Consider the following 21,896-nt stretch of genomic DNA (forward strand, 5'->3'; position numbering starts at 1 on the left):
AAATCATATCTTTTTCTCACATCTTTTTCAAAATAGTTTTCAATCATATCTTTTTGATTTCTAATTTCAAAATCTTTTTCAAAAATCACTTAATTTCAATTAGTGTTTTTCAAAATGTTTTTAAAATCTTTTACTTAATTTTCGAAAAAATCTTCCTCTCTTCTCACATCCTTCTTTTTATGGAGTAACACTCCTCCTCAATGCACAATTCGAACTCTATCTCACTAAGTTCGAATTCTTCTACCTCTTCCTTCTATTTTTCTATTCCTCTGACACCTCAAGGAATCTCTATACTGTGACATAGAGGATTCCATATTTTCTTGTTCTCTTCTCTTTCATATGAGCAGGAGTAAAGACAAAAGCATTCTTGTTGAGGCTGACCCTGAACCTGAAAGGACCTTGAAGCGAAAGCTAAGAGAAGCTAAGGCACAACTCTCTGTAGAGGACCTAACAGAAATCTTCAAAGAAGAAGAACCCATGGCAGCCGAAAACAACAACAATGCCAACAATGCAAGAAAGGTGCTGGGTGACTTTATTGCACCTACTCCCGACTTCTATGGGAGAAGCATCTCTATCCCTGCCATTGGAGCAAACAACTTTGAGTTTAAGCCTCAATTAGTTTCTCTAATGCAACAGAACTGCAAGTTCCACGGACTTCCATTGGAAGATCCTCATCAGTTCTTAGCTGAATTCTTGCAAATCTGTGACACTGTCAAGACTAATGGGGTTGACCCTGAGGTCTACAGACTTATGCTATTCCCTTTTGCTGTAAGAGACAGAGCTAGGATATGGTTGGACTCACAACCTAAAGAAAGCCTGAACTCTTGGGAAAAGCTAGTCAATGCCTTCTTGGCAAAGTTCTTTCCACCTCAAAAATTGAGTATGCTTAGAGTGGAAGTCCAAACCTTCAGACAGAAGGAAGGAGAATCCCTCTATGAAGCTTGGGAATGATACAAACAATTGATCAGAAAATGTCCTTCTGACATGCTTTCTGAATGGAGCATCATAGGTATCTTCTATGATGGTCTGTCTGAACTGTCCAAGTTGTCTTTGGATAGCTCTGCTGGAGGATCTCTTCATCTGAAGAAAATGCCTACAAAAGCTCAAGAACTAATTGAAATGGTTGCAAATAACCAATTCATGTACACTTCTGAAAGGAATCCTGTGAACAATGGGACTAATCAGAAGAAAAGAGTTCTTGAGATTGATACTCTGAATGCCATATTGGCTCAGAACAAGATATTGACTCAGCAAGTCAATTTGATTTCTCAAAGTCTGTCTGGAATGCAAAATGCACCAGGCAGTACTAAGGATGCTTCATCTGAAGAAGAAGCTTATGATCCTAAGAACCCTTCAATGGAGGAGGTGAATTACATGGGAGAACCCTATGGAAACACCTATAATTCTTCATGGAGAAACCATCCAAATCTCTCATGGAAGGATCAACAGAGACCTCAACAAGGTTTCAACAACAATAATGGTGGAAGAAATAGGTTTAGCAATGGCAAGCCTTTTCCATCATCTTCTTAGCAACAGACAGAGAATTCTAAGCAGAGTCACTCTGACTTAGCAACCATGGTCTCTGATCTAATCAAAACCACTCAAAGTTTCATGACTGAAAAAAGGTCCTCCATTAGGAATTTGGAGGCACAAGTGGGACAGCTGAGCAAGAAAATTACTGAACTCCCTCCTAGTACTCTTCCAAGCAATACAGAAGAAAATCCAAAAGGAGAGTGCAAGGCCATCAACATGGCCGAACTTGGAGAGGATGAAGAGGCAGTGAACGCCACTGAGGAAGACCTCAATGGATGTCCACTGGCCTCCAATGAGTTCCCTGATGAGGAACCATGGGAATCTGAGGCTCACACTGAGACCATAGAGATTCCATTAGATCTACTTCTACCATTCATGAGCTCTGATGAGTATTCTTCCTCTGAAGAGGATGAGTATGTCACTGAAGAGCAAGTTGCTAAATACCTTGGAGCAATCATGAAGCTAAATGACAAGTTGTTTGGTAATGAGACTTGGGAGGATGAATCCCTTTTGCTCACCAAAGAACTAGATGACTTGTCTAGGCAGAGATTAGCTCAAAAGAGACAAGATCCTGGGAAGTTTTCAATACCTTGCACCATAGGCACCATGACCTTCAAGAAAGCTCTATGTGACTTAGGGTCAAGTGTAAACCTCATGCCTCTCTCTGTAATGGAGAAGCTAGGGATCTTTGAGGTACAAGCTGCAAGAATCTCACTAGAGATGGTAGACAATTCAAGAAAACAAGCTTATGGACTTGTAGAGGATGTTTTGGTGAAGATTGAAGACCATTACATCCCTGCTGATTTCATAGTCCTAGAGACTGGGAAGTGCATGGATGAATCCATCATCCTTGGCAGACCCTTCCTAGCCACAACAAAGGCTGTGATTGATGTTGACAGAGGAGAATTGATCATTCAAGTGAATGAAGAATCCTTTGTGTTTAAGGCTCAAGGATATCCCTCTGTCACCATGGAGAGGAAGCATGAAGAGCTTCTCTCAAAACAGAGTCAAACAGAACCCCCACAGTCAAACTCTAAGTTTGGTGTTGGGAGGCCACAACCAACTTCTAAGTTTGGTGTTGAACCCCCACATTCAAACTCTAAGTTTGGTGTTGGGAGGTTCCAACATTGCTCTGAGCATCTGTGAGGCTCCATGAGATCCCTCTGTCAAGCTACTGACATTAAAGAAGCGCTTGTTGGGAGGCAACCCAATGTTATATTTTATCTATTTTCCTTTGTTATTTTATGTTTTCTGTAGGTTGATGATCATGAGAAGTCACAAAATCAATTGAAAAAGCAAAAACAGAAAGAAAAACAGAAAGAAAAACAGCACACCCTGGAGGAGAACTTGCTGGCGTTTAAACGCCAGTGAGGCTAGCAGATGGGCGTTTAACGCCCAGTCTGGCACCATTCTGGGCGTTTAACGCCAGAAAGGGGCACCAGACTGGCGTTAAACGCCAGAAAAGGGCAAGCACCTGGCGTTAAACGCCAGAAATGGGCACCAGCCCGGCGTTTAACGCCAGAATTGGCAAAGGGTGCATTTTTGCACGCCACTTGGTGCAGGGTTGAATTTTCCTTGACACCTCAAGATCTGTGGACCCCACAGGATCCCCACCTACCCCACCACCCTCTCTCTTCTTCACCCATTCACCAATCACCTCAACCACTCTTCCCCAAAAACCCCTCACCTATCAAATCCCATCTTTCTCTTCACCACTCACATCCATCCTTCATAAAACCCCACCTACCTCACCATTCAAATTCCAACCACTTTCCCTCCCAAACCCACCCATAATGGCTGAACCCTACCCCTCTTTTCACCCCTATATAAACCCATCTTCACTCCTTCATTTTCACACACCCTAAACACTACCTCTTCCCCCTTTGGCCGAACCACAAAGCCACCTCCATCTCCTCTATTTCTTCTTCTTCTACTCTCTTCTTTCTTCTTTTGCTCGAGGACGAGCAAATCTTTTAAGTTTGGTGTGGTAAAAGCATTGTTTTTTGTTTTTCCATAACTATTTATGGCACCTAAGGCCGGAGAAACCACTAGAAAGAGGAAAGGAAAGGCTAAAGCTTTCACCTCCGAGTCATGGGAGATGGAGAGATTCATCTCAAGGGTGCATCAAGACCACTTCTATGAAGTTGTGACCTTGAAGAAGGTGATCTCCGAGGTCCCTTTCAAACTCAAAAAGAGTGAATATCCGGAGATCCGACATGAGATTAGAAGAAGAGATTGGGAAGTTCTTACCAACCCCATTTAACAAGTCGGAATCTTAATGGTTCAAGAGTTCTATGCCAATGCATGGATCACCAAGAACCATGATCAAAGTGTGAACCCGGACCCAAAGAATTGGCTTACAATGGTTCGGGGGAAATACTTAGATTTTAATCCGGAAAATGTAAGGTTGGCATTCAACTTGCCCATGATGCAAGGAGATGAACACCCTTACACTAGAAGGGTCAACTTTGATCAAAGGTTGGACTAAGTCCTCACAGACATTTGTGAAGAGGGCGCCCAATGGAAGAGAGATTCAAGAGGGAAGCCGGTTCAACTGAGAAGGCACGACCTCAAGCCCGTGGCTAGAGGATGGTTGGAGTTTATCCAACGCTCAATCACTCCCACTAGCAACCGGTCTGAAGTTACTATAGACCGGGCCATCATGATTCATAGCATCATGATTGGAGAGGAAGTAGAAGTTCATGAGGTTATAGCCCAAGAACTCTATAAGGTGGCGAACAAGTCCTCTACCTTGGCAATGTTAGCCTTTCCTCATCTCATTTGTCACCTCTGTTATTCAGTTGGAGTTGACATAGAAGGAGACAACCCCATTGATAAGGACAAGTGATGAGCGGATAATTTGTACGCTTTTTGGCATTGTTTTTAGTATGTTTTTAGTATGATCTAGTTAGTTTTTAGTATATTTTTATTAGTTTTTAGTTAAAATTCACTTTTCTGGACTTTACTATGAGTTTGTGTGTTTTTCTGTGATTTCAGGTATTTTCTGGCTGAAATTGAGGGACCTGAGCAAAAATCTGATCCAGAGACTGAAAAGGACTGCAGATGCTGTTGGATTCTGACCTCCCTGCACTCGAAGTAAATTTTCTGGAGCTACAGAAGCCCAATTGGCGCGCTCTCAACGGCGTTGGAAAGTAGACATCCTGGGCTTTCCATCAATATATAATAGTCTATACTTTGCCCAAGATTTGATGGCCCAAACCGGCGTTCAAAGTCACCTTCAGAATTCCCAGCGTTAAACGCCGGAACTGGCACCAAAGTGGGAGTTAAACGCCCAAACTGGCACAAAAGCTGGCGTTTAACTCCAAGAAGAGTCTCTACACGAAAATGCTTCAATGCTCAGCCCAAGCACACACCAAGTGGGCCCGGAAGTGGATTTTTTTTACTCATCTCTGTACACCCTAGGCTACTAGTTCTCTATATATAGGACCTTTTACTATTGTATTTTCATCTTGGGATCTTAGATCATCTTTAGGTCTTTGAATCCTTTGATCATGTTTTGGGGGCTGGCCTCACGACCATGCCTAGACCTTGTTCTTATGTATTTTCAACGGTGGAGTTTCTACACACCATAGATTAAGGTGTGGAGCTCTGCTGTACCTCGAGTATTAATGCAATTACTATTGTTCTTCTATTCAATTCAGCTTGTTCTTATTCCAAGATATCACTTGTTCTTCAACTTGATGAATGTGATGATCCATGACACTCATCATCATTCTCACCTATGAACGTGTGACTGACAACCACCTCCGTTCTACCTTAGATTGGGTGAATATCTCTTGGATTCCTGATACACGATGCATGGTTGATCGCCTGACAACCGAGCGCTCGCCTGACAAATGAGCCAGCCATTCCGTGAGATCAGAGTCTTCGTGGTATAGGCAAGAACTGATGGCGGCATTCAAGAGAATCCGGAAGCTCTAACCTTGTCTGTGGTATTCTGAGTAGGATTCAATGATTGAATGACTGTGACGTGCTTCAAACTCCTGAGGGCGGGGCGTTAGTGACAGACGCAAAAGAATCACTGGATTCTATTCCGGCCCGATCGAGAACCGACAGCTGGATAGCCGTGCCGTGACAGGGTGCGTTGAACATTTCCACTGAGAGGATGGGAGGTAGCCACTGACAACGGTGAAACCCTTGCATAAGCTTGCCATGGAAAGGAGTAAGAAGGATTGGATGAAGACAGTAGGAAAGCAGAGAGACGGAAGGGACCAAGCATCTTCATACGCTTATCTGAAATTCCCACCATTGAATTACATAAGTATCTCTATCTTTATCTTTATGTTTTATTCATCATCTATACCCATTTGAGTCTGCCTGACTAAGATTTACAAGGTGACCATAGCTTGCTTCATACCAACAATCTCCGTGGGATCGACCCTTACTCGCGTAAGGTTTATTACTTGGACGACCCAGTGCACTTGCTGGTTAGTTGTGCGAAGTTGTAGTGATCACAATTTCGTCCACCAAGTTTTTGGCGCCGTTGCCGGGGATTGTTTCGTGTATGGACAACTGACGGTTCATCTTGTTGCTTAGATTAGGTATTTTTTTCAGAGTTCTTAAGAATGAGTTCTAGAGTTTCATGATGATCTGTTGAAGTTTGGCTGGCTGTGAAGCCATGTCTAATCTTATTGGACCGAGGTTTCAACTGATCATCACAAGAGCTTGTTGATTTCTATCAATCTTGCTATTGGAGCAATGATCTGCTAAGGCTTGGCTGGCATTTGCCATGTCTAGTGTTTTGGACCGAAGCTTTCTTTGAAAGCTTGGCTGGCTGTGAAGCCATGTCTAATTCCTGGACCGGAGTCTTAGACTAGCATTGCAATGATTCCTGGAATCCAAATTAAGAATTCTGAAACCTTTATTTTCTATTTTCATATAATTTTCGAAAAAGCACAAAAAAATTACAAAATCATAAAAACCAAAAATATTTTATGTTTCTTGTTTGAGTCTAGTGTCTAATTTTAAGTTTGGTGTCTTGCATGCATTGTTTATATAATCTTGGTTCTATTTTCAAGTCAATAGTACAGGGAACTGAAGATTCAGAACATGCAGCAGAGGAATTTCACAGAAAAAGCAGGGCGTTCAAAACACCCAGTGAAGAAGGACAGACTGGCGTTTAAACGCCAGCCAGGGTGCCTGGTTGGGCGTTTAACGCCCAAAAAGGTAGTGCATTGGGCGTTAAACGCCAGAATGTGCACCATTCTGGGCGTTTAACGCCAGGATGGCACAAGAGGGAAGATTTTGTTTTCAAATCAATTTTTTTTCAAGTTTTCAAAGTTTTTCAAAATCAAATCTTTTTCAAATCATATCTTTTCAATCAAATGTTTTCAAAATCAATTTCTTTCCTTTTTCAAAGATACTTGCTAACAATTAATGATTTGATTGAACATTTCAAGTATGTTGCCTTTTCTGTTGAGAGAGGTTTAATGTTTGAATCATATCTTTTCTTGTTAGGCAAGTCATTAATTTTTAAAATCAAATCTTTTTAAAATTGTTTTCAAATCATATCTTTTCAATCACATCTTTTTCAAAACAGTTTTTAGTCATATCTTTTTGATTTCTAATTTCAAAATCTTTTTCAAAAATTACTTGATCTCTTTCTCACTCTTGATTTTCGAAAATCAAATTAAAGTTTTTCAAAATGTTTTTTTTAAAAAAATCTTTTTAGTTAATTTTCGAAAAGTCTCTTCCCCTCTTCTCACATCCTTCTATTTATGGAGTATCACTCCTCCTCAATGCACAATTCGAACTCTGTCTCACTAAGTTCGAATTCTTCTACCTCTTTCTTCTATTTTTCTTTTCCTCTGACACCTCAAGGAATCTCTATACTGTGACATAGAGGATTCCATATTTTCTTGTTCTCTTCTCTTTCATATGAGCAGGAACAAAGACAAAGGCATTCTTGTTGAAGCTGACCCTGAACCTGAAAGGACCTTGAAGCGAAAGCTAAGAGAAGCTAAGGCACAATTCTCTATAGAGGACCTAACCGAATTCTTCAAAGAAGAAGAACACATGGCAGCCGAAAACAACAACAATGCAAAGAAGGTGCTGGGTGACTTTACTGCACCTACTCCCGACTTCTATGGGAGAAGCATCTCTATCCCTACCATTGGAGCAAACAACTTTGAGTTTAAGCCTCAATTAGTTTCTCTAATGCAACAGAATTGCAAGTTCCATGGACTTCCATTGGAAGATCCTCATCAGTTCTTAGCTGAATTCTTGCAAATCTGTGACACTGTCAAGACTAATGGGGTTGACCCTGAGGTCTACAGACTTATGCTATTCCCTTTTGCTGTAAGAGACAGAGCTAGAATATGGTTGGACTTACAACCTAAAGACAGCTTGAACTCTTGGGAAAAGCTAGTCAATGCCTTCTTGGCAAAGTTCTTTCCACCTCAAAAATTGAGTAAGCTTAGAATGGAAGTCCAAACCTTCAGACAGAAGGATGGAGAATCCCTCTATAAAGCTTGGGAAAGATACAAACAATTAATCAGAAAATGTCCTTCTGACATGCTTTCTAAATGAAGCATCATAGGTATTTTCTATGATGGTCTCTCTGAACTATCCAAGATGTCTTTGGATAGCTCTGCTGGAGGATCTCTTCATCTGAAGAAGACGCCTACAGAAGCTCAAGAACTAATTGAAATGGTTGCAAATAACCAATTCATGTACACTTCTGAAAGGAATCCTGTGAACAATGGGACTAATCAGAAGAAAGGAGTTCTTGAGATTGATACTCTGAATGCCATATTGGCTCAGAATAAAATATTGACTCAGCAAGTCAATTTGATTTCTCAAAGTCTGTCTGGAATGCAAAATGCACCAGGCAGTACTAAGGATGCTTCATCTGAAGAAGAAGCTTATGATCCTGAGAACCCTTCAATGGAAGAGGTGAATTACATGGGAGAACCCTATGGAAACACCTATAATTCTTCATGGAGAAATCACCCAAATTTCTCATGGAAGGATCAAGAGAGACCTCAACAAGGTTTCAATAACAATAATGGTGGAAGAAACAGGTTTAGCAATGGCAAGCCTTTTCCATCATCTTCTCAGCAACAGACAGAGAATTTTAAGCAGAACCACTCTGACTTAGCAACCATGGTCTCTGATCTAATCAAAACCACTCAAAGTTTCATGACTGAAACAAGGTCCTCCATTAGGAATTTAGAGGCACAAGTGGGACAGCTGAGCAAGAAAATTACTGAACTCCCTCCTAGTACTCTTCCAAGCAATACAGAAGAAAATCCAAAAGGAGAGTGCAAGGCCATCAACATGGCCGAATTTGGAGAGGAAGGAGAGGAAGTGAACGCCACTGAGGAAGACCTCAATGGGCGTGCACTAGCCTCCACTGAGTTCCCCAATGAGGAACCATGGGAATCTGAGGCTCAAAATGAGACCATAGAGATTCCATTGGACCTACTTCTGCCATTCATAAGCTCTGATGAGTATTCTTCCTCTGAAGAGGATGAGTATGTAACTGAAGAGCAAGTTGCTAAATACCTTGGAGCAATCATGAAGCTAAATGACAAGTTATTTGGAAATGAGACTTGGGAGAACAAACCTCCTTTGCTCACCAATGAACTGGATGACTTGTCTAGGCAGAAATTACCTCAAAAGAGACAAGATCCTGGGAAGTTTTCAACACCTTGTACCATAGGCACCATGACCTTCAAGAAGGCTCTGTGTGACTTAGGGTCAAGTGTAAACCTCATGCCTCTCTCTGTAATGGAGAAGCTAGGGATCTTTGAGGTGCAAGCTGCAAGAATCTCACTGGAGATGGCAGACAATTCAAGAAAACAAGCTTATGGACTTGTAGAGGATGTTCTGGTGAAAATTGAAGACCATTAAATCCCTGCTGATTTCATAGTCCTAGAGACTGGGAAGTGCATGGATGAATCCATCATCCTTGGCAGACCCTTCCTAGCCACAGCTAAGGCTGTGATTGATGTTGATAGAGGTGAACTGATCATTCAAGTGAATGAGGAATCCTTTGTGTTTAAGGCTCAAGGATATCCCTCTATCACCATGGAGAGGACGCATGAAGAGCTTCTCTCAAAACAGAGTCAAACAGAGCCCCCACAATCAAACTCTAAGTTTGGTGTTGGGAGGCCACAACCAAACTCTAAGTTTGGTGTTGAACCCCCACATTCAAACTCTAAGTTTGGTGTTGGGAGGTTCCAACATTGCTCTGAGCATCTGTGAGGCTCCATGAGAGCCCACTGTCAAGCTACTGACATTAAAGAAGCGCTTGTTGGGAGGCTGGTGGACGAAATTGTGATCCATGTTCTTTTGTTTTTGTATGAAATCATTATTATGGCATCGGTTGTTTTCACAACTCCGTTCAACTAACCAGCAAGTGTACTGGGTCGTACAAGTAATAAACCTTACGCGAGTAAGGGTCGATCCCACAGAGATTGTTGGTATGAAGCAAGCTATGGTCACCTTGTAAATCTCAGTCAGGCAAATTAAATTTGTTTATGGTTTCGAAAATTAATAATAAGAAGAAATAATAAAAGGGATAGAATACTTATGCAGATTCATTGGTGGGAATTTCAGATAAGCATATGGAGATACTGTATGGCCCAAGGACGCCTGCTCTCCTATTGCTTCAACTCAATCCTTCTTACTCCTTTCCATGGCAAGCTGTGTATAGGGGTTCACCGTTCGACGATGGCTACTTTCAATCCTCTCGGGAAAATGGTCCTCTGCGGCTGTCACTCGCATGGCTAATCGTCTGGAGGCATCACCTAGCCGAAGGCTACATCCCATCCTCGCAGTGAAAACTACGCTCACGCGCTCTGTCACAGCACGGCTAATCACTGGTTGGTTCCCGCGCCTACTGGAATAGAATCCCTTGATTTTTTTGCGTTTGTCATCACGCCCAGCACTTGCAAGTCTGAAGCACGTCACAGTCATTCATTACCGGAATCCTACTCGGAATACCACAGACAAGGTTAGACTTTCCGGACTCCCAGGATCCTACTCGGAATACCACAGACAAGGTGAGACTTTCCGGATCCTCATGAATGCCGCCATCTATCTAGCTTATACCACGAAGATTCTGTTGGTGAATCTAAGAGATACACATTCAAGCTCTGTTGCATGTAGAACGGAAGTGGTTGTCAATCACACGCGTTCATAGGTGAGAATGGTGATGAGCGTCACATAATCATCACCTTCATCATGTTCTTGGGTGCGAATGAATATCTTGGAATAAGAATAAGAGAGATTTGAATAAAAGGAAATAGAATTGCATTAATACTTGAGGTACAGCAGAGCTCCACACCCTTAATCTATGGTGTGCAGACACTCCACCGTTGAAAATACATAAGTAAAAGGTTCAGGCATGGCCGAGAGGCCAGCCCCCATGTGGTCACAAGACCGAATGATCAAAGATATCTAATACAATAGTTAAATGTTCTATTTATAATAAACTAGCTCCTAGGGTTTACATGAGTAAGTAATTGATGCATAAATCCACTTCCGGGGCCCACTTGGTGTATGTTTGGGCTGAGCTTGTTCAATCCACGAGCTGAGGCTTCTCTTGGAGTTGAACTCCGAGTTATGACGTGTTTTGGGCGTTCAACTCCGGATCATGACGTTTTTCTGGCGTTTAACTCCAGACAACAGCATGAACTTGGCGTTCAACGCCAAGTTACGTCATCAATTTCCGAATAAAGTATGGACTATTATATATTGCTGGAAAGCCCTGGATGTCTACTTTCCAACGCCGTTGAGAACGCGCAAATTGAAGTTCTGTAGCTCCAGGAAATCCATTTCGAGTGCAGGGAGGTCAGATTCCAACAGCATCAGCAGTCCTTTTGTCAGCCTTTTTCAGAGTTTTGCTCAAATCCCTCAATTTCAGTCAGAATTTACCTGAAATCACAGAAAAACACACAACCTCATAGTAAAGTCCAGAAATGTGAATTTAACATAAAAACTAATGAAACATCCTAAAAGTAGCTTAAACTTACTAAAACTACCTAAAAACAATGCCAAAAAAGCGTATAAATTATCCGCTCATCACAACACCAAACTTAAATTGTTGCTTGTCCCCAAGCAACTGAAAATCAAATAGGATAAAAAGAAGAGAATATACTATAAATTCCAAAATATCAATGAATATTAATTATAATTAGATGAGCGGGACTTGTAGCTTTTTGCTTCTGACAGTTTTGGCATCTCACTTTTTCCTTTGAAGTTCAGATGATTGGCTTCTCTAGGAACTTAGAATTTCGGATAGTGTTATTGACTTTCCTAGTTAAGCATGTTGATTCTTGAACACAGCTTCTTATGAGTCTTGGCCGTGGCCCTAAGCACTTTGTTTTCCTGTATTACCACCGGATACATAAATGCCACAGACACATAACTGGGTGAACCTTTTCAGATTGTGACTCAGCTTTGCTAGAGTCCCCAGTTAGTGGTGTCCAGAGCTCTTAAGCACACTCTTTTGCTTTGGATCACAACTTTAACCACTCAGTCTCAAGCTTTTCACTTGGACCTTCATGACACAAGCACATGGTTAGGGACAGCTTTGATTTAGCCGCTTAGGCCTGGATTTAATTTCCTTGGGCCCTCCTATCCATTGATGCTCAAAGCCTTGGATCCTTTTTACCCTTGCCTTTTGGTTTTAAGGGCTCTTGGCTTTTTCTATTGCTCCTTTTTTTTTTCGCCAATTTTTTTTTGTCATTCACTGCTTTTTCTTGCTTCAAGATCAATTTCATGATTTTTCAGATCATCAATAACATTTCTCTTTGTTCATCATTCTTTCAAGAGCCAACAATTTTAACATTCATAAACAACAAGATCAAAAGACATATGCACTGTTCAAGCATTCATTCAGAAAACAAAAAGTATTGTCACCACATCAATATAATTAAACTAAATTCAAGGATAAATTCGAAATTCATGTACTTCTTGTTCTTTTGAATTAAAACATTTTTCTTTTAAGAGAGGTGAAGGATTAATGGATTTTATTCATAGCTTTAAGGCATGGTTACATACTAATGATCATGAAATAAAGCACAAACTTAGATAAACACAACATTAAAAACCGAAAGCAGAAAGAATAAGAACAAGGAATGAATCCACCTGAGTGAAGGTGGCGCCCTCTTGAAGGTCCAATGGTGCTCTTTGAGCTCCTCTATGTCTCTTCCTTGCTTCTGTTGAATGATTCCTAGTAATTTTGGTGTTTCTACCCTTAGTTGCTTCCAATATTTGTGTGGAAGACAACTAATCCCCTGAGGTATCTCAGGGATCTCTTGATTTGCAGCCACATGTTCTACCACTGAGCTATGACGCTTATATAAGTCTTTCCATCTCCCAGACTCAGAGGTGGAAGCTTTTGTCTTCCCTTTGAGGTTTCTCTGGCCTTAGGTGCCATTAATGGTAATGGAAAAGCAAAAAAACTATGCTTTTACCACACCAACTTAAAATATTGCTCGCCCTCGCAAGAGAAGAAAGAAGAGAAGAAGAAGAAGAAGAAGAAAATGGAGGAGAGTGAGGGGAGATGGATTCGGCTATATGGGTGGGATTGGGTGGGAAGGAGAATTTGAATTGTAAAGGTAGGTGGGGTGTAGGGGAAGAGTGGATAAATGTAGGTGGTGAATGAAAAACAGAAGGGATGACCATGAATGGAGAGAGAGAGGGCGAGGTAGGTGGGGATCCTGTGAGGTTCACAGATCCTGAGGTGATCCTGTGGGGTCCACAAATCCTGAGGTGTCAAGAAATTCCATCCCTGCACCAAATAGGCATGTAAAATGCCTTTGCACACCATTCTGGCGTTTAAACGCCCATTGGTGCACATTCTGGGCGTTCAACGCCCATGTAAAGCATGTTTCTGGCGTTGAACGCCAGTTTCATGCTTGTTTCTGGCGTTCAGCGCCAGTTTTTCCTCTCTGGGCACATTCCTGGCATTCAGCGCCAGAATGTTGCTTGTTTCTGGCGTTCAGCGCCAGAATGGTGCTCTGTTCTGGCGTTGAACGCCAGCCAGATGCATCTTGCTGGCGTTGAACGCCAGCCTGTGCTTCCTCCAGGGTGCGATTTTTTTCTTCTGCTGTTTTTGATTCTGTTTTAATTTTATGATTTTTCGTGACTCCTCATGATCATGTACCTAATAAAACACAAAATAACAATAAAAATTAGATAAATAAAATTGGGTTGCCTCCCAACAAGCGCTTCTTTAATGTCAATAGCTTGATAGTGGCTCTCATGGAGCCACAAGGTGATCAGGTCAATGTTGTATAGTCCCAACACCAAACTTAGAGTTTGGATATGGGGTCTTAACACCAAACTTAGAGTTTGGTTGTGGCCTCACAACACCAAACTTAGAGTTTGACTGTGTGGGCTCTTCTTGACTCTGAACTGAGAGAAGCTCTTCATGCTTACTCTCTTCTGTCACAGAGGGATGGCCATGTGCCTTAAACACAAGGTAGTCCCATTCAATTGAAGGACTAATTCACCTCTGTTGACATCTATCACGCTCCTGCTGTGGCTAGGAAGGTCTTCCAAGGATGATGCAATCATCCTCTTCCTTCCTAGTGTCTAAGATTATGAAATCAGTAGGGATGTAAAGGCCTTCAACCTTTACTAGCACGTCCTCTACTAATCCATAAGCTTGTTCTCAATGACTTGTTGTCTGCCAATTGTAATGAGAACAAGGCAGGTTGTACCTCAATGTCCCCAGCTTCTCTATTACAGAGAGTGGCATAAGATTTATCCCTGACCCCAGATCACACAGAGCTTTTTCAAAGATCATGGTGCCTATGGTACAAGGTATTAAGAACTTGCCAGGATCTTGTTTCTTTTGAGGTAGAGTTTTCTGAATCCAAGAATCCAGTTCATTAATGAGCAAGGGAGGTTCACTTTCCCTAGTCTCATTACCAAATAACTTGGCATTCAGCTTCATGATAGCTCCTAAATATTGAGCAACTTGCTCTCCAGTTACATCTTCATCCTCTTCTGAGGAAGAATAGTCTTCAGAGCTCATGAATGGCAGAAGGAGATTTAATGGAGTCTCTATGGCCTCTATATGAGCCTCAGATTCCTTTGGATCCTTAATAGGAAACTCCTTCTTGCTTGAGGGACGTCCCAGGAGGTCTTTCTCACTAGGATTTTCGTCCTCCTCCTCCCTTGTGCATTCGGCCATATTGACTATGTCAATGGCTTTGCACTCTCCTTTTGGATTCTCTTCTGTATTGCTTGGGAGAATACTGGGAGAGTTTCAATGACTTTTTCTCAGCTGGCCCACTTGTGCCTCCAGATTTCTAATGGAGGATCTTGTTTCACTCATGAAACTGAAAGTGGCCCTTTGACAGATCAGAGACTACATTGGCTAAATTAGAGGTGTTTTGTTCAGAATTCTCTGTCTGTTGCTGAGAAGATGATGGATATGGCTTGCTATTGTTCAGCCTGTTGTGTCCACCATTGTTAAAACCTTGTTGAGGTTTTTGTTGATCCTTCCATGAGAAATTTGGATGATTTCTCCATGATGAGTTATAGGTGTTTCTATAAGGTTCACCCATGTAATTAACCTCTGCCATGGCAGGTTCTCAGGATCATAAGCTTCTTCAGAAGCCTCTCTAGTGCTGTTGGATGCATGTTGCCATCCATTCAGATTTTGAGAGATCATGTTGACCTGTTGAGTCAACACTTTGTTCTGAGCCAATATGGCATTCAGAGCATCAATTTCAAGAACTCCTTTCTTCTGAGGTATCCCATTATTCACGGAATTCCTCTCAGAAGTGTACATGAACTGGTTGTTTGCAACCATGTCAATGAGTTCTTGAGCCTCTTCAGGCGTTTTCTTCAGGTGAATAGATCCACCTGCAGAATGGTCCAATGACATTTTCGAAAATTCAGAGAGACCATAATAGAATATATCTAATATGGTCCATTCTGAAAACATGTCAGATGGACATCTTTTGGTCAGCTGCTTGTATCTTTCCCAAGCTTTATAGAGGGATTCACCATCTTTTTGTTTGAAAGTTTGAACATCCACTCTCAGCTTGCTCAGCTTTTGAGGAGGAAAGAATTTGTCCAAGAAGGCAGTGACCAGCTTATCCCATGAGTCCAGGCTATCCTTGGGTGTGAATCCAACCATATTCTAGCTCTGTCTTTACAGCAAAAGGGAAAAGCATGAGTCTGTAGACTTCAGGATCAACTCCATTCGTCTTTACAGTCTCACAGATCTCAAGAACTCAGTTAAAAACTGATAAGGCTTCAGATGGAAGTCCATAAAACTTGCAGTTTTGTTGCATCAAGGCAACTAGCTGAGGTTTCAGCTCAAAGTTATTGGCTCCAATGGCAGGAATGGAGATGCTTCTTTCATCAAACTTGGACGTTGGCTTTGTGAAGTCACCAAGCATTCTCCTTGCATTATTATTATTTTCGGCTGCCATCTCCTTCTCTTGTTCTAATGTTTCTGAAAGGTTACCTTTAGAATAATTTAATTTAGCTTCTCTTAATTTCCTCTTCAGAGTCCTTTCAGGTTCTAGATCAATTTCAACAAGAGTGCCTTTATCCTTGTTCCTGCTCATATGAAAGAGAAGAAAACAAGAAAAGAAAGAGGAATCCTCTATGTCACAGTATAGAGATTCCTTTATGTTAGTAGAAAAAGAAGGGGTAGAAGAATGAAGAGGGAGATTCGGATTTTTGGATGAAGAGAGGTGAAGAGAAGTGTTAGTAATTAAATAATTAAATAGAAGAAGAAAGGAGGAGGGAGATTTCGAAAATGATTTTTGAAAAGGGGTTAGTGATTTTTGAAAATTAGAGATAAAATGTAATTAAAATTAAAACATGAAACAATTAATTAATTAAAAAGAATGTTTCAAAAAGGGATGAGATATTTTCGAAAATTAGAGAGGGAAAAGTAGTTAGGTGGTTTTGAAAAAGATAAGAAACAAACAAGAAGTTAGTTAATTGATTGAAAAAGATTTGAAATCAAAATTGAAAAATAAGAAATAGCAAGTTAGATAGGATATTTGAAATCAAATTTTGAAAAAGATAAAATTTTTGAAAAAGATCAAATAAAAGATAAAAAGATTTAATTCAAAAATTTTGAAATTATTTACCTCACTAACAAGAAACTACAAGATAAGATTTTAGAACTTAAAGATTGAACCTTTCTTAACAAGAAAGTAACAAACTTCAAATTTTTTGAACCAATCACATTAATTATTAGTGAATTTTCGAAAATTATGATGTAAGGATAAGGAAAAGATTTTGAAAATAATTTGAAAAATGTTTTTGAAATTTTCGAAAAATAGAAAAAATGAAAAAGATATGATTTTTGAAAAAGATTTTAGAAAGATAAGATTTTTAAAATTGAAATTTTGACTTGACTTAAAAATTTTTTTGACCAAGTCAACCCAAAATTTCGAAAATTTGGAGGGAAATAAGGAAAAGATATTTTTTTGATTTTTGAATTTTTAATTATGAGAGAGAAAAACAACAAAAATACTCAATGCATGAAATTTTTAGATCAAAACCATGAATGCATGCAAGAATGCTATGAATGTCAAGATGAACACCAAGAACACTTTGAAGATCATGATGAACATCAAGAACATATTTTTGAAAAATTTTTGATGCAAAGAAAACATGCAAGACACCAAAACTTAGAAATCTTTAATGCATGGACTCTAACAAACAAAAATGCATATGAAAAACAACAAACAACACAAAACAAGAAATCATCAAGATCAAACAAGAGGACTTATCAAGAACAACTTGAAGATCATGAAGAAACACTATGAATGCATGGGATTTTCGAAAAATGCAAGAAAAATTTTTAAAGCATGCAATTGACACCAAACTTAAAAATTGACTCAAGACTCAAACAAGAAACACAAAATATTTTTGGTTTTTTATGATTTTATGATTTTTTAAATATTTTTATTAATTTTTTCGAAAATAAAGTTTAGAAAAACGAAGAATAAAAGAAAATTTTTGAAAAAGATTTTTGAAAAGAAAATTACCTAATCTGAGCAACAAGATGAACCGTCAGTTGTCCATACTCGAACCCCCGGCAACGGCGCCAAAAACTTGGTGGACGAAATTGTGATCCTGTTCTTTTGTTTTTGTATGAAATCATTATTATGGCATCGGTTGTTTTCACAACTCCGTTCAACTAACCAGCAAGTGTACTGGGTCGTCCAAGTAATAACCTTACGCGAGTAAGGGTCGATCCCACAGAGATTGTTGGTATGAAGCAAGCTATGGTCACCTTGTAAATCTCAGTCAGGCAGATTAAATTTGTTTATGGTTTCGAAATTAATAATAAGAAGAAATAATAAAAGGGATAGAATACTTATGCAGATTCATTGGTGGGAATTTCAGATAAGCATATGGGGATACTGTATGGCCCAAGGACGCCTGCTCTTCTATTGCTTCAACTCAATCCTTCTTACTCCTTTCCATGGCAAGCTGTGTATAGGGGTTCACCGTTCGACGATGGCTACTTTCAATCCTCTCGGGAAAATGGTCCTCTGCGGCTGTCACTCGCATGGCTAATCGTCTGGAGGCATCACCTGGCCGAAGGCTACATCCCATCCTCGCAGTGAAAACTACGCTCACGCGCTCTGTCACAGCACGGCTAATCACTGGTTGGTTCCCGCGCCTACTGGAATAGAATCCCTTGATTCTTTTGCGTTTGTCATCACGCCCAGTGATGGTGTTTTTGTGGAAAAATGAATTTCCAACACACATATCCAACCGGCAAGTATACCGGGTCGCATCAAGTAGTAATAACTCACAAGAGTGAGGTCGATCCCACAGGGATTGATGGATCAAGCAACTTTAGTGGGTGATTAGTTTAGTCAAGCTAACATTGGTGAGTGAGAATTGTGGCAACAGAATGTAAATAGCAGTGAACTTAAATTGCAGAATGTAAATAGGCAGGAAGCTTAAAGAACAAGCAATGTAAATTGCAGAAACTTAAATGACAAGAAATGTAAATTGCTTGAATCTTAAATGGGTCAGGGATGTGGGGATTGCAGAAATTAATCAAGGAAAAATAAATTGCAACAAGTAAAAGAGTAGAGAATTGATTCAATGGAACTAGATCTTAACAGAAAAGTAAAAATGCCTTGAAGAATTTAGAACAGAAAAGCAATGCTTAAGTTGCAGCAAATTAAAAGTGATTGAAGATCTCAGGATTGGAGGAGACTAGATAACAAGTCTAGATCTCAAATCCTTCCTTGATCCAACAAGAACAATTGCAAAAGGAATAAAGGAAAGCAAATTGCAGAAATCACAGTAGAAGAAGAAATGAGCAGAAAGTGGAATTCAATTATGCAGAAAATTAAAGAAGAGATCTCAAGGTGAGATTGAAACAGAAGTTCTTCAATTCTTCACCCAAGATCCAAAGCAGAAAAGCTAAAGTTGCAGAAGAAGAAGATTTAAAACAGGAAATGAATTTTGAATTATGCAGCAGAAGAACAAGAGAGAATTCAAGATGAGAATTGAAACAGAATTCCTTCAATCTCACTCAAGATTCAAAACAGAAAAGAAAACTAAAGGAGAGAGCTATCTATTCCTAATGGAGCCGGCTTCTTTCTAATGGAGCTCCCCCCTAGTGAGATGGAATTGATGCCTTATATAGGCTTTACCAAGTGAAAATTAAAACAAATTACAATTAAAATGAAAATCCTAATCTAATTGATCCATGTGCCTTTGAGTGATGATGTGGGCTTTTCTTGCTTTGGATTTGAGGAGAAATGGGTTTGGTTGGCCTTGATTTAATTTGGAGAGGAATTGAATTAAAATGGAATTTTGGTTGATTTTGGCCCATGAAGGAAAATTGCTTCCAGGAGGCTGCCCTGCCCTTGTGGAGGGCAGGGCAGAAAGTTGGTGCATGGTGCGTGGATTTGGTGCGGCAATGGTGCAGCCTGATGCGTGAAACGCTGCCCTGCCTGCGCCAAGGGCAGGGCAGAAAAGTATGATGCGCCAGATTTGTGTTGGTGCGCGCGGTTGGTGCTGCCAGGGACGAAGCTTGGTGCGCGCGATGCTTCTTGGTGCGCCACATTTGTGTGCCATCCAAATGCTGCTGCCACACACAAGATGCTGCCCTGCCCGCGCCAAGGGTAGGGCAGAGTTTCAAAAATGAGGTTCCGTGTGTCTCCCTCTTCGAGCCTTGGTGGAAGCATTTTGGTTTATTTTCGCTTGTTTTTGGCCCTTAAAGATGCCTTTCGTTCCTGCCTCAATTGGACGCCAAATATGGATTTCTATATATCGTTGGAAAGCTCTGAATGTCAGCTTTCCAACGCAACTGGAAGCACATCAATCGGATGTCTGTAGCTCAAGTTATAGCCCTTTGAAGGAGGCATGGTCATGCTGTTAGCGCCCAGATTTTAACTTAGCCAAAATTTTGCTTCCAAGACTTAATGTGCATCACGATCCTGCCCTTGGCAAGGGCAGGGCAGAATCGTGCTGGCTGCTTCCTTCCTTGATTTTGTCATGGGCCACGCTTTTAAAAGCGTGGCCTAAGGCTCCAAAGTGTACCCCAACTTCAAAGTGTACCCCAAAGCTCTTTTTTTCTCCTTTTTTGTGCTTCTTTGCTTCTTTTTCTTCTTATTTCCTACAAGATTTATAAAATTAAAATATCAAGAAAATATATCATTTAAAGTACAAAAAGCATTCAATATTTAAGCACAAATCATCAATTTCTTGTATGAAAAAGCATAGAAAAAGGGTATATGATGACTTGTCATCACCCAGCACTTGCAAGTCTGAAGCACGTCACAGTCATTCATTACCGGAATCCTACTCGGAATACCACAGACAAGGTTAGACTTTCCGGACTCCCAGGATCCTACTCGGAATACCACAGACAAGGTGAGACTTTCCGGATCCTCATGAATGCCGCCATCTATCTAGCTTATACCACGAAGATTCTGTTGGTGAATCTAAGAGATACACATTCAAGCTCTGTTGCATGTAGAACGGAAGTGGTTGTCAATCACACGCGTTCATAGGTGAGAATGGTGATGAGCGTCACATAATCATCACCTTCATCATGTTCTTGGGTGCGAATGAATATCTTGGAATAAGAATAAGAGAGATTTGAATAAAAGGAAATAGAATTGCATTAATACTTGAGGTACAGCAGAGCTCCACACCCTTAATCTATGGTGTGCAGAAACTCCACCGTTGAAAATACATAAGTAAAAGGTTCAGGCATGGCCGAGAGGCCAGCCCCCATGTGTCACAACCGAATGATCAAAGATATCTAATACAATAGTTAAATGTTCTATTTATAATAAACTAGCTCCTAGGGTTTACATGAGTAAGTAATTGATGCATAAATCCACTTCCGGGGCCCACTTGGTGTATGTTTGGGCTGAGCTTGTTCAATCCATGAGCTGAGGCTTCTCTTGGAGTTGAACTCCGAGTTATGACGTGTTTTGGGCGTTCAACTCCGGATCATGACGTTTTTCTGGCGTTTAACTCCAGACAGCAGCATGAACTTGGCGTTCAACGCCAAGTTACGTCGTCAATTTCCGAATAAAGTATGGACTATTATATATTGCTGGAAAGCCCTGGATGTCTACTTTCCAACGCCGTTGAGAACGCGCCAATTAAAGTTCTGTAGCTCCAGAAAATCCATTTCGAGTGCAGGGAGGTCAGATTCCAACAGCATCAGCAGTCCTTTTGTCAGCCTTTTTCAGAGTTTTGCTCAAATCCCTCAATTTCAGTCAGAATTTACCTGAAATCACAGAAAAACACACAACCTCATAGTAAAGTCCAGAAATGTGAATTTAACATAAAAACTAATAAAAACATCCCTAAAAGTAGCTTAAACTTACTAAAAACTACCTAAAAACAATGCCAAAAGGCGTATAAATTATCCGCTCATAAGAGGCAACCCAATCTTACTATATTTTATCTATTTTCCTTTGTTATTTTATGTTTTCTGTAGGTTGATGATAATGAGAAGTCACAAAATCAATTGAAAAACCAAAAACAGAATGAAAAACAGAAAGAAAAACAGCACACCCTGGAGGAAGATGTTGCTGGCGTTTAAACGCCAGTAAGGCTAGCAGTTGGGCATTTAACGCCCAGTCTGGCACTATTCTGGGCGTTTAACGCCAGAAAGGGGCACCAGACTGGCGTTAAACGCCAGGAAAGGGCATGAACCTGGCGTTAAACGCCAGAAATGGGCACTAGCCCGGCGTTTAACGCCAGCTTTGGCACAAAACGCAAATTTTCTTGCCACTTGGTGCAGGGATGACTTTTCCTTGACACCTCAGGATCTGTGGACCCCACAGGATCCCCACCAACCCCACCACCCTCTGTCTTCTTCACCATTCACCAATCACCTCAACACCTCTTCCCCA

The 21,896-nt window shown here is 40.6% G+C and overlaps 2 non-coding genes across 2 annotated transcripts; both read right to left on the reverse strand.

Moving 5' to 3' along the window:
- Nucleotides 1–882: 882 nt before the first annotated feature.
- Nucleotides 883–990, reverse strand: LOC130959048 (small nucleolar RNA R71). The gene has a single exon (XR_009078144.1). It is a non-coding gene; the product is annotated as a small nucleolar RNA R71 (small nucleolar RNA).
- Nucleotides 991–7,965: 6,975 nt separating this feature from the next.
- Nucleotides 7,966–8,073, reverse strand: LOC130958230 (small nucleolar RNA R71). Its single transcript, XR_009077362.1, has one exon. It is a non-coding gene; the product is annotated as a small nucleolar RNA R71 (small nucleolar RNA).
- Nucleotides 8,074–21,896: the final 13,823 nt, after the last annotated feature.

Source organism: Arachis stenosperma, chromosome 10, assembly GCF_014773155.1.
Source record: "Arachis stenosperma cultivar V10309 chromosome 10, arast.V10309.gnm1.PFL2, whole genome shotgun sequence".
Taxonomy (NCBI): domain Eukaryota; kingdom Viridiplantae; phylum Streptophyta; class Magnoliopsida; order Fabales; family Fabaceae; genus Arachis; species Arachis stenosperma.